Raw genomic sequence first — 12,700 nt, forward strand, 5'->3', positions numbered from 1 at the left:
AATTACACATAAAATGAAGGAATCATTTGGGCCAATAATGGACGCCACAGGGCTGAAAAAATCTCTTGAGAATCGCAATGTTGCTTTTACTGGTGAACTTGGGAGGAGGTGGGAGATGTTATACAAGGTATGGCTATCATTTAGTGAACTTATTGGGGATGACTTAGGCAGTGAATTGATTAATAATGGATCACCCTAGACTGAAAGTGTTGTCATGGAATGTTAATGGTTTAAGAAACAGGGTTACAGATGTTCATTGTTATGTGATGGGAAATGATATTGATGTTGTAGCTCTCCAGGAGACAGGGGATAGGAATGAAGAATTATTGAAATAAAATAAAAAAAAAATAAAATAAAATAAAATGTTTATTTAGGTAAGGTACATACATACAATAAATTTTTACAAAGATTGGTTGACTTATAGGTAGAGCTAGTACATACAATGCCTAAAGCCACTATTACGCAAAGCGTTTCGGGCATGATGAACTTAAATGACAAGCTTAACTAATTGAGCATAATGAGTAGAATGAAAACAAGAAATGAAAACATAGATGAAAAAGCAGCACAAATACAATTATGTCGACAAACAGCGCTCTTTAAAAAAAAACAGACATTGGTTGACAATAGAAGGGTAAGGTAGGTTACAGGGAATTTATTAGGTATAGCTTCGTTTTTAACTTAAACTGGTTGAGAGAGGTACAGTCTTTAACATGGTTGGGAAGGTCATTCCACATTCTGGGCCCCTTGATTTGTAGAGCATTTCTAGTTTGATTAAATCGTACTCTAGGAATATCAAAACTGTATTTATTTCTGGTGTGGTGCTCATGGGTTCTGTTACATCCTTCTATGAAGCTTTTGAGATCAGGATTGGCATTATAGTTTAGCGTTTTATATATGTATAATACACATGAGAGAATGTGCAGTGACTTAATGTCTAACATATTCAGAGATTTGAGTAGGGGTACCGAGTGATGCCTGGGGCCAGAGTTGGATATTGTCCTAATAGCAGCTTTGTGTTGAGTAATTAGAGGACGTAAGTGATTTTGGGTAGTAGAGCCCCAAGCACAAATACCATAGTTGAGATATGGATAGATAAGGGAGTAATAGAGTCACCAGGGCAGGGCGTGGTACATAATATCTGATCTTAGAAAGAATGCCCACAGTTTTTGAAACTTTTTTTGATATATTTAGAATGTGTCCCTGGAAATTCAGCTTGTGGTCAATGAGAATGCCAAGGAATTTGCCATCTAATTTGTTACAAATTTGAGTATTGTTTATTTTGAGATTTATTTGATTAGAGGATTTATTGCCAAACAGAATATAGAAAGTTTTGTCAATGTTAAGGGTGAGTTTGTTGGCAGTTAGCCAAAGATGGACTTTATTTAGCTCAGTATTTACTGTGGCATTTAGAGCAAGGGGGTCAGGACTGGAGTAAATGAAGGTTGTGTCGTCAGCAAATAGAATTGGTTTGAGGTGTTGGGAGGCATTTGGAAGGTCATTAATGTAGATGAGAAAGAGGAGAGGGCCAAGTATGCTGCCCTGAGGAACACCAATGTTGATGGGTAGGGTGGGAGAAATTGTATTATTCACAGAAACATATTGGAGCATGTCAGTAAGGTAGGATTTGAGGTATTGTAGGGAGTGTCCTCTGACTCCATAATGATGTAATTTAAGAAAAAGGTTTTGGTGGTTGACAGTATCAAAAGCTTTACGCAGGTCCATAAATAACCCAACAGGGAACTCATTTTTATCAAGAGCTGTATGAATCGAGTTAAGCATACTAATAAGTGCATCGTTAGTGCTTTTTTTGGGTCTGAAGCCATATTGGCAAGGGCTAAGTATATTGAGTTTGACTAGATATGAGTAAAGCTGCTTATAGATTAGTTTTTAAAAATTTTTTGACAAGTTTGGCAGGATTGATATAGGTCTGTAGTTGTTAACATCTGTGAGATCACCACATTTGTGGACAGGCGTTACTCTCGCTTTTTTTAGAATATCTGGAAAGGTTTGGAGTTCAAATGACTTGTTAAAGAGCAAAGCAATAGCAGGGGCTAAAGATCTTGAGGCTTTTTTGTAAATTAAAGTTGGTATCTCCTCAAGGGCACCAGACTTGGTTTTAAGGGAAAGGATTATCTCATTGACGTCAGTGGAATTAATAGGCTTTAGGTACAGAGACTGTGGATAGTTACCTGTAAGATAGTCCTTAATGTCAGTACTGGAAGATAGAATATCATTTACCATCTACCTTACTGACAGGCTCCAATATGTTTCTGTGAATAATACTATTTCTCCCACCCTACCCATCAACATTGGTGTTCCTCAGGGCAGCATACTTGGCCCTCTCCTCTTTCTCATCTACATTAATGACCTTCCAAATGCCTCCCAACACCTCAAACCAATTCTATTTGCTGACGACACAACCTTCATTTACTCCAGTCCTGACCCTCTTGCTCTAAATGCCACAGTAAATACTGAGCTAAATAAAGTCCACCTTTGGCTAACTGCCAACAAACTCACCCTTAACATTTAGTTAGTTTAGTTCATTTATTATGCACCCCATACCCATCTTGTGGGCGGTAGTGGAAAGGGTTACAGAGGCACATAATGGGCTCAGGGACTGAACCCCACAATTCATTTAGCTAAGCAAGTTACAATCTTGATGAGCTAGTTACAAAATTCAATATAAGTCATCACATCAACAATGGGTTCGAGATCGACCTCAAGTACAGGTTCTAAATTAAGCAACTGACATATGTGGAGAGCTAGTGTCAAAATTTATATGTTTGTCCTGCACACCGCCCCCCATCCAGTGGGCAGCGGTGGATAGGTTACAATCACTTAGTTACTACCTACAGTTAGCAAACTGGGGATATTTGGCTAAAATTTCTGGTAGCAGATCATTTTGAATGAAATATTGATACATCGCTGGAACATTGGTTATAGAATTGTCTCTGAATTCACGTATCTTTTCGCACTCCATCACATAGTGACGGAGGGTGTGCGAATAATTTTGTTGACACAGTTTACATTTGGTCAGGTCTACATCAGCAGATAATGAGAATTCCCAGAGATACTTGTAACCGAGTCTAAGCCGAACAGTAGTAACATCTAGAAGTCTGCTGATTTTATTGGATGATCCATCAAAACTTTCTATATTCTGTTTGGCAATAAATCCTCTATTCAAATAAATCTCAAAATAAACAATACCCAAATTTGTAACAAATTAGATGGCAAATTCCTTGGCATTCTCATTGACCACAAGCTGAATTTCCAGGGACACATTCTAAATATATCAAAAAAAGTTTCAAAAACTGTGGGCATTCTTTCTAAGATCAGATATTATGTACCACGCCCTGCCCTGGTGACTCTCTATTACTCCCTTATCTATCCATATCTCAACTATGGTATTTGTGCTTGGGGCTTTACTACCCAAAATCACTTACGTCCTCTAATTACTCAACACAAAGCTGCTATTAGGACAATATCCAACTCTGGCCCCAGGCATCACTCGGTACCCCTACTCAAATCTCTGAATATGTTAGACATTAAGTCACTGCACATTCTCTCATGTGTATTATACATATATAAAACGCTAAACTATAATGCCAATCCTGATCTCAAAAGCTTCATAGAAGGATGTAACAGAACCCATGAGCACCACACCAGAAATAAATACAGTTTTGATATTCCTAGAGTACGACTTAATCAAACTAGAAATGCTCTACAAATCAAGGGGCCCAGAATGTGGAATGACCTTCCCAACCACGTTAAAGACTGTACCTCTCTCAACCAGTTTAAGTTAAAAACGAAGCTATACCTAATAAATTCCCTGTAACCTACCTTACCCTTCTATTGTCAACCAATGTCTGTTTTTTTTAAAGAGCGCTGTTTGTCGACATAATTGTATTTGTGCTGCTTTTTCATCTATGTTTTCATTTCTTGTTTTCATTCTACTCATTATGCTCAATTAGTATTAAGCTTATCATTTAAGTTTATCATGCCCGAAACGCTTTGCGTAATAGTGGCTTTAGGCATTGTATGTACTAGCTCTACCTATAAGTCAACCAATCTTTGTAAAAATTTATTGTATGTATGTACCTTACCTAAATAAACATTTTATTTTATTCTTATTTTTTTTATTTGCAAGGGATGAACCAATGGAAGAGAAGAACCTATTGAACTCAATAGCAGAATCAGAGGCTGAAAGCTGACCATCGTTATTAGACAGGAGAGTCGGTTTGTTATTTAAAGACTTCTTTGATCCCAATATTTGTGAAATTGTTCTCCAAGTTAGTTTAATGTTGCTCTTTATTTGGGTAAATTTATCTTCGTAGTATTTAGTTTTGGCTCATCTAATTATCTTAGATAGCAATAATGAGTATTTCTTTGAGAATTCTTTGGAGACAATTCCTAACCTATACTTCTTCTCAAGGTCATGTTTTTTATTAATAGATTCAAGTATTCCCTTTGTAAGCCAGAGATTGTTGAGCCTTTTGGTTGTGACTTGTTTTGTAAGCATAGGGCAGTGGGTATTATAAAGGCTAAGAGTTTTTTGAAGAAAAGATTGCACTGCTAGGTTGATGTCCTCTATGTTACCTAACTCGGACTCCCAGTTGACATAATCAGCAGCAGTTATAAAATTGTCTATAGCAGTTTCATTGTGCAGTCTAAAACGTATCTCTCTTGACTCAAGAGGTGGTTTGCTAATGTTAGTTAAGAGAAATGTGGGGTAATGGTCTGTAGTGCTATCGGTGATTATACCTGAAGTAAGCGGAGAGGTTATGTTTGTCCAGATGTAATCTAGAGTCGTGGCAGTGCTATCAGTGATTCTAGTAGGTCTAGTGATTAAGGGTATGAGGAAGCAGGAATTCATACAGTTGAGGAAGTTAACAGCAGTAGGGTGTTCTGGCTCGCAGAGGTCAATATTAAAGTCCCCATGCGATAATTAGGTGGTTTTTGTTCAGTCTGTTATCAAGTATTAGATTTCTAAGGTTTGAGTTGAATTCGGACACATCAGTGTTAGGAATTCTATAAACTGCACCCACAGACAGGACAGACTCGGCACCTTTGACTCTGAAGCTGGCGAAGATATACTCCCCATAGCAGTCTCTAGTTCTAATTTCTTTTAAGCATGTTAGTTCTTGGTGGTAGTAAAGAGCAGTGCCACCACCTCTCTGAAGTTGACGACAGTTGTGAATTGCTGAGTAGTTAGGCATGTTAAAGAGTTGAGTAGTATCCTCTTTCAACCATGTTTCAATAAGTATAATAAAAGAGAATTTGTTGTCAATAGTTTCAATCAAGGCACTAACATCATCGAAGTGTTTACCTAGGGATCTAACGTTCAAATTGATTACAGAGATATTGTGATTATGAGTTAATACATTGTTTACATCATGTGCTGCAAAATATCTGTAATTTAGATCATTAAAGTGATTATTGTCATAGATAGTGGATAAGAGGTTAAGTTCTGGGTCTATACTTGTCTGCATAAAAAAAGCTGATTGCAGGAAAAACAAGGAAAGAAAGGCAAATTACAAGGTAGAAATAAGCTATAAAATAGGGAAAAATATGTACACAATACTGTACAATTCAAACACAAAATGAATAAAAAAAAAGTTAGCTTACAAGGGGCTTACAGGGGTACAATGGAGTAAGGGAGTATGGCTAGTCTAGGCAACCTAGGTAATAAATGAGATTAAAGAAAAAACATATAAACATGGACTATACAAAACACAAGATATAGAAATACAAAACAAAATATAAACAAGACTAAGCAATACAAAAACAAATTGAGCAAAAATGAAAAATGAGGTAGATTGCTTACAAGTACTCTCAGGTACACTGTAAGTAACAATTTGCAATTTGAGATGCAGGCAAAGCCAGGGGTACAATGGAGTAAGGGAGCATGGCGAGGCTAGGCAACCTAGGTAATAAATGAAATCAAAGAAAAGTTGAATAATAAACATAGGCAAATTTAAGCTAATGATTATTAACTATAAATAGTTCAGTTATGACTGTATAATTAATAAGACCTGAAGAACTATTAATGCACTCAATTAAATAATTTCAGTAAATGACTAGTTAAGAGTAAGTTAAAAATTAAGTCAGAAAATGAAACAAGGAGACTTAGGATACCTAGCCCCACTAGTTGACAGGGGGTTAATTAAGTTAATTCACTGGGAGTGATAATAAAGTGAGACAGACCACATTGGGAGAGGAAAGTGTTGAGGTTCTCTTCTTTAGTAATTGTGAACATTTTGCCCTCTGCGGTTTTTCTCACTTTTATCAGTCCATCTCTAACGAAGCACTGATGAATCGCATCTGGGTTTTGTTGACGGATTTGACGCAGGCGGTAGAGGAGTTGCTGTCTGTTCCTAGTCAAGCACTCGTTGATCCCTTCCGTTGGGATGCAGCTGTCCCTACTAGATGGGATTTCGTGAACTGGGAAGACAGCTTCAGGCGAATTTTCCGTTGGTTTTGACCTGATGGATTCTTTTTGCCTACTCTGTAGGCAGCAATAACGTCAGTTTTGTTTAGAATGAGCTGCAATTAGTTTTTTAAGAGATCCTGAGCTATTTCGACACAATTTTCACCTTCATGTTCCACAGGTATATCTTGGGACGACACAATAACAGAGCTATAATGGCTCACAGCTATAATGGCTATAAAGGGTTTAACCTCTTCGCCGCAAATAACATCAGAGGCACGTCGATTTATGTTAAGAACTCCATACCAGCAGAGTTAGTAGAACCGCCATCAAAAACGCAAGGTATAGAGAGTGTCTGTTAAATTATCATTAAGGGAAGGGGAATTTATTGTAGTTAATTTGTATGTATCCAGGAACTGCTTCGACGCTAACTATTTACCTGACTGCATTTATACTAATCCTTCACTGGTCATTGGGGACCTTAATGCTCGGCACACAAGCCTTGGGACAGCGAGTAGTATTAATGCTAATGGGGTCAAGTGGTTACAGTTTCTACAAGATCATCCAGATACCTGTCTCTTGGGAAACAATGAACCAACTCACATCAGGGGAGGACGGCTTGACTATGCCTGCATTTTAAACGCTCAGGGGATTATGGGGGAGGCTCGGGTTGTTCGGGAACTACTTAGTGACCACTTTGCCTTGAACGTTGAATTACCACTGGGGAAAAAACAAGTCCACTTTCAAAGGAAAAGGCTAAATATTAATAAAGATATGAAAAATTATTTTATTCAAAATATGGGAGATTGGTATCAACAATACACGCCACTCTGCGTTGATAGTTTTTACGAGGACATGGTCGAGAACATAGAGAAATTAGTACAGTGGGAAAATAACGGGGGCAGCGGAAGCAAAACGCATGGACCTAAGAAATTTAAATATTCCAATGATTAGCAAGTCACGGAGTGGGAGAGAATGCTACGGAGTGCACATAAAGAATGGTTAAAAAATGAAATGAGGGATGAAGATTCACCAGGCGGCTTCCGAAGATGACCGAGAGCAACAACAACTTCATAATAATAATAATAATAATTTTTATTTAGGTAAAGGTACATACATAAAGAGATTTTACAAAGTTTGTTGGCTTTATAGATAGAGCTAGTACATACAATGCCTAAAGCCACTATTACGCAAAGCGTTTCGGGCAGGAAAAAACACTAATGACTAAAGCTTAAAACTAATGGGTAAAAAGAATAAAATGTGTTGAGTACAAATAAGAATAGAGGTAAAAGAGGGGGGAACATTGTTGAAAAAGCAGCACAAATACAATTACAAATTATTACAGAAAATTACATTCAAACAGCGTTGATTTGAAAAACAAAAAACATACATGGGTTGACAACAGAGGGGTAAGGTAGGTTACAGGGAATTTATTAGGTATAGCTTCGTTTTTATCTTAAACTGGTTGAGAGAGGTACAGTCTTTAACATGGTTGGGAAGGTCATTCCACATTCTGGGCCCCTTGATTTGTAGAGCATTTCTGGTTTGATTAAGTCGTACTCTAGGAATATCAAAACTGTATTTATTTCTGGTGTGGTGCTCATGGGTTCTGTTACAACCTTCTATGAAGCTTTTGAGATCAGGATTGGCATTATAGTTTAGCGTTTTATATATGTATAATACACATGAGAGAATGTGCAGTGACTTAATGTCTAACATATTCAGAGATTTGAGTAGGGGTACCGAGTGATGTCTGGGGCCAGAATTGGATATTGTCCTAATAGCAGCTTTGTGTTGAGTAATTAGAGGACGTAAGTGATTTTGGGTAGTAGAGCCCCAAGCACAAATACCATAGTTGAGATATGGATAGATAAGTGAGTAATAGAGAGTCACCAGGGCAGGGCGTGGTACATAATATCTGATCTTAGAAAGAATGCCCACAGTTTTTGAAACTTTTTTTTATATGTTTAGAATGTGTCCCTGGAAATTCAGCTTGTGGTCAATGAGAATGCCAAGGAATTTGCCATCTAATTTGTTACAAATTTGGGTATTGTTTATTTTGAGATTTATTTGATTAGAGGATTTATTGCCAAACAGAATATAGAAAGTTTTGTCAATGTTAAGGGTGAGTTTGTTGGCAGTTAGCCACAGATGGACTTTATTTAGCTCAGTATTTACTGTGGCATTTAGAGCAAGGGGATCAGGACTGGAGTAAATGAAGGTTGTGTCGTCAGCAAATAGAATTGGTTTGAGGTGTTGGGAGGCATTTGGAAGGTCATTAATGTAGATGAGAAAGAGGAGAGGGCCAAGTATGCTGCCCTGGGGAACACCAATGTTGATGGGTAGGGTGGGAGAAATTGTATTATTCACAGAAACACATTGGAGCCTGTCAGTAAGGTAGGATTTGAGGTATTGTAGGGAGTGTCCTCTGACACCATAATGATGTAATTTAAGAAGAAGGTTTTGGTGGTTGACAGTATCGAAAGCTTTACACAGGTCCACAAATAACCCAACAGGGAACTCATTTTTATCATTTTATTTTTTTTTCATGACTCCCTGATACTGCTCTACTGATCTACCTGTTGAACAACAAGGTGAGGATTGCTGTAACATAGCCAACACCCTAATTAATTCAAAGATCAGTGTCAATGTTCAAATCAAATCGGCTATTAGAATAGATAAAAACAATCCCCGTAACAGTAGGAGAATGCTCATCAAACTTGCAAATCCCTCTGCGAAGTTTGACCTCATACAATCAGCTGCTAAGCAAAAATCCAACCTCTATATAAATGAGTGTCTTACAAAGCAGCGTGGATCCCTCCTCTACAGGCTGCGCCAAATTCGCAAACAAAAACCTGGTCATATCAAGCAGTGCTACACTAGGAATGGTACGATTTTTGCGAAGAAGGAAAGTACAGGAAAAAGATATGAAATAAAATGTGACCAACAACTCCTGGCCTTCTTAAGTGATTGTGGTATATCTGAAAACCTGAACCCGACCAATGCCAGTACTTAAAATAACTCTTTCAGTGCCTGAGCCTAACCTAACTTTGTCTAAGGTGCTGTCTCTGCCTTACCATTTACCTAATGTTCTCTCATTCATATAATTTCCTAAATAATCCATCAAGTCTCCATGCACTTATGCAAGCATCTACCTCAGTTTCATTGTAAAATTTTACTCTTAAATCTAATCTTACCCTATTCCATTTGTATTTTAAATTTATTTGTATTGATCTATGTCATTTATGTCATGCTATGTCATCTATGTCATCTATGTCATGCTATTCATCAGTGCTTCGTTAGAGATGGTCTGATAAAGGTGAGAAAAACCGCAGAGGGCAAAATGTTTACTATTACTAGAGAAGAAAACCTCAACACTTTCCTCTCCCAATGTGGTTTGTCTCACCTTATCACTCCCAATGAATTAACTTAATTAACCCCCTGTCAACTAGTGGGGCTAGGTATCCTAAGTCTCCTTGGTTCATTTTCTGACTTAATTTTTAACTTACTCTTACCTAGTCATTTACCGAAATTATTTAATTGAGTTATTAAGTAGTTCTTCAGGTCTTTTTAATTATACAGTCATTACTGAACTATCTATAGTTATTAATCATTAGCTTAAATTTGCCTATGTTTATTATTCAACATTTCTTTGATTTCATTTATTACCTAGGTTGCCTAGCCTTGCCATGCTCCTTTACTCCATTGTACCCCTGGCTTTGCCTGCATCTCAAATTGCAAATTGTTACTTACAGTGTACCTGTGAGTACTCGTAAGCAATCTACCTCATTTTTGCTCAATTTTTTTTTTTTTTTTTGTATTGCTTAGTCTTGCTTATATTTTTTGTTTTGTATTTCCATATCTTGTGTTTTGTATAGTCCATGTTTACATGTTTTTTCTTTAATCTCATTAATTACCTAGGTTGCCTAGCCTAGCCATACTCCCTTACTCCATTGTACCCCTGTAAGCCCCTTTTGTGTTTGTTTTGTACAGTATTGTGTATATATTTTTCCCTATTTTATAGCTTTTTTCTACTTATTTCTGATTCTACAATCAGCTTTTTTTATGCAGTCAAGTATAGACCCTGAACTTAACCTCTTATCCACTATCTATGACAATACTCACTTTAATGATCTAAATTGCAGATATTTTGCAGCACATGATGTAAACAATGTATTAACTCATAATCACAATATCTCTGTAATCAATTTGAACGTTAGATCCCTAGGTAAACACTTCGATGATGTTAGTGCCTTGATTGAAACTATTGGCAACAAATTCTCTTTTATTATACTTACTGAAACATGGTTGAAAGAGGATACTACTCAACTCTTTAACATGCCTAACTACTCAGCAATTCACAACTGTCGTCAACTTCAGAGAGGTGGTGGCACTGCTCTTTACTACCACCAAGAACTAACATGCTTAAAAGAAATTAGAACTAGAGACTGCTATGGGGAGTATATCTTCGCCAGCTTCAGAGTCAAGGGTGCCGAGTCTGTCCTGTCTGTGGGTGCAGTCTATAGAATTCCCAACACTGATGTGTCTGTATTCAACTCACACCTTAGAAATCTAATACTTGATAACAGACTGAACAAAAACCACCTAATTATCGCAGGGGACTTTAATATTGACCTCTGCGAGCCAGAACACCCTACTGCTGTTAGCTTCCTCAACTGTATGAATTCCTGCCTCCTCATACCCTTAATCACTAGACCTACTAGAATCACTGATAGCACTGCCACGACTCTAGATCACATCTGGACCAACATAACCTCTCCGCTTACTTCAGGTATAATCACCGATAGCACTACAGACCACTACCCCACATTTCTCTTAACTAACATTAGCAAACCACCTCTAGAAACAAGGGAGTTAAGCTTTAGGCTGCACAATGAAACTGCTATAAACAATTTTATAACTGCTGCTGATAATGTCAACTGGGAGTCCGAGTTAGGTAACATAGGGGACATCAACCTAGCAGTGCAATCTTTTCTACAAACAACTCTTAGCCTTTATAACACCCACTGTCCTAGGCTTACAAAACAAGTCACAAGCAAAAGGCTTAACAATCCTTGGCTTACAAAGGGAATACTGAAATCCATTAACAAAAAACACGACCTTGAGAAGAAGTATAGGTTAGGAATTGTCTCCAAAGAATTCTCAAAGAATTACTCATTATTGCTATCTAAGATAATTAGACGAGCCAAAACTAATTACTACGAAGATAAATTTACTCAAATAAAGAGCAACATTAAACAAACTTGGAGCACAATTTCACAAATATTGGGATCAAAGAAATCTTTAAATAACAAACCGACTCTCCTGTCTAATAACGATGGTCAGCTTTCAGCCTCTGATTCTGCTATTGAGTTTAATAGGTTCTTCTCTTCCATTGGTTCATCCCTTGCAAATGATATTCCATCTTCCAGTACTGACATTAAGGACTATCTTACAGGTAACTATCCACAGTCTCTGTACCTAAAGCCTATTAACTCCACTGACGTCAATGAGATAATCCTTTCCCTTAAAACCAAGTCTGGTGCCCTTGAGGAGATACCAACTTTAATTTACAAAAAAGCCTCCAGATCTTTAGCCCCTGCTATTGCTTTGCTCTTCAACAAGTCACTTGAACTCCAAACCTTTCCAGATATTCTAAAAAAAGCGAGAGTAACGCCTGTCCACAAATGTGGTGACCCCACAGATGTTAACAACTACAGACCTATATCAATCCTGCCAAACTTGTCAAAAATTTTTGAAAAACTTATATACAAGCAGCTTTACTCATATCTAGCCAAACTCAATATACTTAGCCCTTGCCAATATGGCTTCAGACCCAAAAAAAGCACTAACGATGCACTTATTAGTATGCTTAACTCGATTCATACAGCTCTTGATAAAAAGGAGTTCCCTGTTGGGTTATTTGTGGACCTGCGTAAAGCTTTTGATACTGTCAACCACCATAACCTTCTTCTTAAATTACATCATTATGGAGTCAGAGGACACTCCCTACAATACCTCGAGTCCTACCTTACTGACAGGCTCCAATATGTTTCTGTGAATAATACAATTTCTCCCACCCTACCCATCAACATTGGTGTTCCTCAGGGCAGCATACTTGGCCCTCTCCTCTTTCTCATCTACATTAATGACCTTCCAAATGCCTCCCAACACCTCAAACCAATTCTATTTGCTGACGACACAACCTTCATTTACTCCAGTCCTGACCCTCTTGCTCTAAATGCCACAGTAAATACTGAGCTAAATAAAGTC

Source organism: Procambarus clarkii, chromosome 13, assembly GCF_040958095.1.
Source record: "Procambarus clarkii isolate CNS0578487 chromosome 13, FALCON_Pclarkii_2.0, whole genome shotgun sequence".
In the NCBI taxonomy this organism is placed as follows: Eukaryota; Metazoa; Arthropoda; class Malacostraca; order Decapoda; family Cambaridae; genus Procambarus; species Procambarus clarkii.